This window comes from Euprymna scolopes, chromosome 9 (assembly GCF_053919585.1).
Source record: "Euprymna scolopes isolate OS-2025 chromosome 9, ASM5391958v1, whole genome shotgun sequence".
Classification (NCBI taxonomy): Eukaryota; Metazoa; Mollusca; class Cephalopoda; order Sepiida; family Sepiolidae; genus Euprymna; species Euprymna scolopes.
In genome coordinates, this window is record NC_136490.1 from 119,549,784 (window position 1) to 119,557,123 (window position 7,340).

A 7,340-nucleotide genomic window follows, 5' to 3' on the forward strand; every position below is an offset into this window, starting at 1 on the left:
CTGGAAGCCTGCAAGCATGAACATGAGAATATAAAAGAAAGTGACTTCCAGTCACGAATCCCCCGCTGGAAATTCTAACGTACATAGCGCATTTATGAAAGAATCAACATTGTCATATAAAAAAAATATATAAATTAAATCACGTTAAAATACTGGGAGTCTTTTGAAAGGTTAAAGATCATTCAGAAAAATGACGCCACTGCACGAAGATGCAATTTACCCTTTATGCTATGTTGCTATATATGCTGGATGCATACTATTATAAAAACAACTTGATCGCCCTTCCCGAGACAAGTAAAATGAATTTCTCAAGCACAAAAGTGTGGCGCGCGTATATTTCTCTCCACAAAAATTAAAATCAACATGCAATGCTATTAAAGAATTCTGAAAATATCCTTGTTCCAATGTTGATCAAAAGTAATTACACGATTTTTAGCTATGAAAAATGTCTCGAATTTAAAGCGAAAACATAAGGGTTTTTAGTAAGAAATATTAATTCAGAAAATCTTTCTTACTTGCTGTATTACTATGGATCAAATTTAATACAAAGCTGATGTATTTGAATGTTCAAATAGAAGATCGCATAAAATCAAGTTAAATATGACCCACATTCTCACTCTTATGCCTAAAAGCTGCATGTGTCATCGTGTGTCTCTTTTATTCTCATTTTCGTACTCTCACCCTCTGTGTATATATATATATATATATATATATATATATATATATATATATATATATATATAATGGGTTAATAAATTCCAACGAAAGAAAGATGTATATTTAAATAAGGGAGTAGTCACCAACAATGTGTATTTTTTAACATTATTTTATTATTCCGTGTCTTGGTTTTTTCATTGACAATTATGTTTGGATCATTGTAATAATGTTGTTAAGTCATTGAAATCGTTTACGTACGTTTCAGACGGTCTGATGCATCCTCTTCAGAAATTATTTTCAAATGAAATCTCAAATTTTCAAATGAAAATAATTTCTGAAGAGGACGCATCAGACCGTCTGAAACGTACGTAAACGATTTCAATGGCTTAAAAACATTATTACAATGATCCAAACATAATTGTCAATGAAAAACCAAGACACGGAATAATAAAATAATGTTAAAAAATACACATTGTTGGTGACTACTCCCTTATTTAAATATATATATATATATATATATATATATATATATATATATATATATACAGTGATGATCATATTTATTGGCACGGTAAAATAAAAGTTAAATTTTGTCTAATAAATTCTAAAAAAGGGATTAAATTAAAGAAAATAACAAAGTATATTATGTATTTTTAACTGGCCTTTCCGATGCAGCAATCGGATTTTAGAAAAAATAAATAACAAAGGAACAACAAACATAATTGCAAAAAACCCTTGTTCAAAATTATTGGCACGGCTTTGTTTTTCTTTTAGTATCAGTATAATATCAATCAATTTCCGGTTTACGTGCTTTCTGAACCTTTTTATAGCCATATTATGCTTGTTTAACGCTAATTCAGTGAATAATTTTTTTCAGATAATTTTTAGATAGCGATTTATTTAAACTATTATAAGTGACTAAATTATAATTTTCAATCGCCATGGTTAAAACTAAGGAACACAGCGAAGACGTCAGGAAGCTTGTTGTAGCATGCCATACCAATGGGGAGGGCTATGATAAGATTTCAAAGAAGCTAAACCTTCCCAAATCCACTGTTAGAGCCATAATAAACAAGTTCAAATCGCAAGGCCACGTTATGAGTTTAGAGGGTAGAGGGAGAAAAAGGATTCTTTCCCCAAGAGATGAACGGAAAATTGTTCGACAAGTAAAACAAAACCCAAGGATCTCTGTTGGGGAGATTGTTGATGAACAGAGCACCTCTGGAGTAAATGTATCTCGACATACAGTTGGTAGAGTTTTGAAGAGAGCTGGTTTAAAAGCATGTCGTCCGAGAAATACTCCCTTATTGAAGCCTATGCACCTGAAAGCAAGGCTAGCCTTTGCAAAACGTCATATTGATAAAGATGTTGCATTCTGGAAACGTGTTCTATGGACTGACGAAACGAAAATAGAGTTATTTGGCCATAATAAAGTGTCTTATATTTACAGAAAATCTGGCGAAGCTTTCCTGCCTAAGAACACCATACCCACAGTGAAGCACGGTGGAGGCAGTTTGATGTTTTGGGGATCCTTTGCTGCCTCTGGACCCGGGCGACTTGTTAAGGTCACAGGTAGCATAAAAAAGGAAGATTATGTTAAAATATTGGATGAAAACCTGAAAGACTCTGCTAAAGAGCTCTCACTTGGTCGTCGTTGGTGGTTCATGCAAGATAATGACCCAAAGCATTCGGCTAAACTGACTAAGAAATGGCTTGAGGACAATCATATTAATGTTTTGGAGTGGCCATCACAAAGCCCAGACCTTAATCCAATTGAAAATTTATGGAGAACATTAAAATTGAGGGTAATGCAAAGGAAGCCTAAGAATCTTATTCAATTGGAGGATTATTGTCAGGAAGAGTGGGCTAAAATTACTACTGAAGAGTGCAACAACTTGGTTGTAAACTATGAAAAGCGACTGAGGAAGGTAATCAAGGCCAAAGGCTATACAATTGATTATTAAATAAATCGTGCCAATAATTTTGAACAAGGGTTTTTTGCAATTATGTTTGTTGTTCCTTTGTTATTTATTTTTTCTAAAATCCGATTGCTGCATCGGAAAGGCCAGTTAAAAATACATAATATACTTTGTTATTTTCTTTAATTTAATCCCTTTTTTAGAATTTATTAGACAAAATTTAACTTTTATTTTACCGTGCCAATAAATATGATCATCACTGTATATATATATATTAGATATATGAACAGAGAAATATAAACGATGCTTATATCACTATAGAAAATTATGTTCCATTGTTTATATATATATATATATATATATATATATATATATATATATATATATATATTCGTAGGTAAACAGTTATATTTAGTCTGTACAAATAGCCATCTATTTCAGTCAATGAGACTTCATCAGGCGACTTCGACACGAAAGAAAAAAGAACCTTGCTGAGTTCATTAGTTTCTACTTTTGAATATCTCAACCATTAATTTATATATATATGTGTGTGTGTGGGGGGGGTATGTGTGTGCGCGTGCGCGCGTTTGTGTGGAGAGTATAACTTCATATTTTAAAGTAAGTCATTATTTATTTTCTGAATACTGATAGCTTGCTAGCTCATGAGTAGATACTCTATTATATAAATAAATGTACGGCATAATCACGTTGACACACCGGTTCCCGTCAGTTCACCGAAGTTAAGCAACGTTGAGTCTGGTCATTGCTAAAATGGGTGACCAGTTTTGCAATTCCAGATGCTGTATGTAGGAGGACGTCGACACATCCCTGCAAAAATTGCAAAAACCTAACGTCGTAATCTCCCCTAACGAGGATATACATGCGACTGGGGACTGCTTGTGAATTTCATACTCCCATGAAACTTCCTCCTTCGGAAGAGGACGGTTAAACCCGAATATGGTTGGTGCTGATTGCACACACACTATCATATAAATACTACTTCACTAAAGCAAGTAATTCTTCCTCTTTTACAGAAATTTGGCGAACTTATGTGGATATGTGAATTAAATATTTTAAAAAAAGCTAGCGTCACATAGAGCCAGATCTCCTGAATAAAAGGATAGCTTCATACTACAATTTTTATCTTGATCATGTACTCAGGGCGTTATTAAAATAATTTTATAACTTATACACTAATTTACACTACAAAACATTTGTAATTTAAGATAACCTTACTATGTCAATTTTTAGTCTACAAACTCGAAATTTGATATACAGGGTACTGAGATTGGGAAAAATATAGGTGATATGGTTGCGGCCAGAAATGTGGCTGTTAAGGGGTCAAAGTTCAGCGATTTGACTTTTGAGAAATCTACCAAGGTCCTCCGACAATTTTGGGTCTAAACACTTGGAATTTTAGATATAGGTTTCTTGGACATGGATCTAACTAATTAGGGCGTTACCATTCCTTATATCTCTTCTGTGTTCGTAAAGTCTTAGTTCCAATTTACGATGTGTTTTACCTATGTATGCTTGTTTGCAATTGTTACATGTGATGGAATATATACCGGCGTCGGATGTGAGGGTTTTGGGAGAGTGCTTGGTAGTTTTTAATGTTTGTTTTATTGTTGTGGAAGTTGTTTGTATCAAGTGAAAACCAAGTCTATTAAGGGTGTCGTAGATTTTTGTATTTTTAGTGTGGGTGGGAATGAAAAGATGTCTGTTTAATAGTAAAGTATTTGTTTTATTTTCCTGTCTGTTTATATTATAGTGTATTTTCGTAACTTTTTTCTTTGCGTAAGAAATGAAATAGGATGGATACTGTAGTTTGTTTTTTTTAACATTCGTAATGTATTGAATTTCATCATTAAGATATTGGGGGCTGCATATTCTAAAGACACGCAAGAAAAAAAAACAATGATCATGCCGATCTTTATTTTATCATTGTGGTGCGAGTAGTAGTGAATATAATCGTTTTTGTGTGTGGTCTTTCTATGTACTTTGAAATCCAGATCGGTTTCTGATCTGATAAGGAGTATATCTATAAAAGCTCGGGAGTTGTCTTGTTCGGATTGGTGTGTAAATTTTATGGATGGTTCTACTGAATTTAATTTATTTCTAAGTTGTTCTATTTGTGCGTTTATGGGGAACAAGACCACTCCGATGCAAAGAGAATTCCAGAATCGATATTGAGCAACCGACCCTCACCTGAATCAGGTGTGATAGATTTGAACGTAACACAGAAATGTGAATTAACATTTGCCAGAAACTGATCTTAGCCCTGACATCCGCATAACGATAGCATAACTCGTATAATACTGATAAAGTAGAATAAAAGGAAATGGGCAATGGTAATTTCATAAAAATCAAAATAAATGTTATCCATGACGTAAAACAACACTAATAATTCATAATACAATTTCCCGTGGACAATCCCTTCAAACTAACGTGTCATTGCATGGTATCAGTAAACAAGACCATGCGGATTCTCTAATTGGTCCAGAGATACTTTCTCAACCTCACAGCAAACAATTACCGTGCTTTATTTTATTTACCCTCTTTTGAGGAGACTATACACGAACACAAGTATGAGTTTGATAAAAGTTTTACTTGGGAACAAACTAGATTCGAACTTGTCACACCTAGGTTTTCAGTTCGTGCCGTTAGCCACATACCAAAGTTATGTATAAAAAAGACATTTTTTTAATTTATACATAACTTTGGTATTGTCCATTCTTGTGTATGACTACCAAGCAACATATCCTTTGCTACAAAAATATCATTACACATACTGTGTTAACGGTTAACAACAACCAGGATGAGGACTGGATTTTCCACTCTTAACGATAAAGAGATATTCGAAAAAAATTATATCCGTCTTTATTTGATCAGCTGGAGATGTGATTAGACCTGATTCAAGCATACATATCTTCAATTAAAATTTACCTTTTACTTTTTTTTTCACTCAGCGCCAAGTTTCAATGTTTACAGTCACAACCAAAAAAATGTAACTTTCGTTTTAATAGAAGAACGGTACAATACTGTGCCTGTGTGTTTTTTTGTCTTGATACAACTTGCAAGAGCAGTTCGTGACGATAGCAATACATGTGTAAGTTTAAATTGACATTGGACAATCACTCTGACTGCGCGTTAATGTAACTATTTTCTACATGTCTCTTAACATAGCTTGTACTACTTTTCTATTTTTTCATCAAATAAATTTCATTTGATTTTCATTTGAATTTGAGTGAGAAGCTAAAAGACATACATCAGCCCAAATGCGACAAAATACTCCATGTATTGGTTAATGGTGACTTTGTAATATGACTTTGTAGAGATAAAGGATACGCTCAGGTGTTTGTTGTTTTCTAGCCCGTTAGGAAGAGTCTACCTTCTGTGCAGCAGTCTTTGCAATGTTTTCAATGTATTTGTTCCAATTCATGTTATTTTTTTTGTTTTTGTTTTTTTACAAGGTGATCACCACTTATCAATGCCCGTAAGCCACTCAGGAATAAGGGTTATTGCATGTACAGTACGTTAGTGTGGGGATTTAATAAAAATGTCTACTTAAGGGGGCGGTTCATCACGAATTTGTTTGCGTTGGACTTGAAGACATCCAGGTTGTAGTCAGGTTGGAAGCAGGCAGACGGAACAGAGTTCTCCAGGCGTGCAGTTCTAAGAAAGAAGCTTTGTTCATGGAATCTACGTTTTGTGTTTGTGAATGCTAAGCCAAGGAGTTTGAACAACGAGATTTCAGGTAATATATATTAATCATGGCAATCAGTGGCTAAGAAGTTTTCATGTAATTATTAGAGGAAAGAAACTTAGTCTTTGCAGCATTGAATATTATCATCTGTTTCAGTCATATGTGTTCATTTGTACTCCCATAGTATCTGTGTGTGAGCGTGTTGTTATCAGCAAATATACTTACCTTGATGATAATTCTATTAAAGAGGTCGTTTATGAATATGAGGAATAATAAAGGTTTAAGAATCGACGCTGTGATTCAGCTGAGCTTATATTATGCTGTTTTGATGTACAACCATCGAGGACAACCTGGAATATTAAGTCTTCATTCAGAAATAGCGTGTGATTTAATTTTCATAAAAATACCTTTATTCCAAACACTGTCAACAGCCTTAGATATAAAAAGGGTTACTGCTCTAGCCGCCCCAGACTTTTCGAGTGCGTGATATATACGTTCAAAGATTACAGTTATCTGCATACTGTCGGTCGGAAAGATGTTTTGCATTGATGAGACGGTTGACTAGTTCTTGAAAGACTGAGGAATCAAAAAGACTAATAAGGCGATAATTCACTGGGCCAGTTCTTTCACCAGAATTCTTGAATCCTGGTACCACAGAGGGAATGTGTACCTGTCAGGGAAGCGAAATCAGGTAAAGTATTTATTGCAGAATTAGGGGAGAGCTAAAGCAACCTCAACATAGCATTATTTAGTAGTGTAGCCGGGATGAGATCAGGCTGACACGTTTTCGATTTGTATAGTTTTTTATGACACCACAAACACGAAAAAGGGGGTATTATAAGAAAATCGAGCGTTGTTCCTCTCCACTAAACGAACTTTAAGAAGGAATGATTTGTTGGCTCTAATATGAAGCTGGAGGCGAACCGCCGAGCAAACAGGTTAGCCTCCTCAGTTGCCGTGCAAGCAACTTCATGGTTATTGGATAATGGGAGAATTGTTCATTGATTCATTATTTATCACACTCTTGTAAACTTTTCAGAAACTGCGAGTTCCTAATT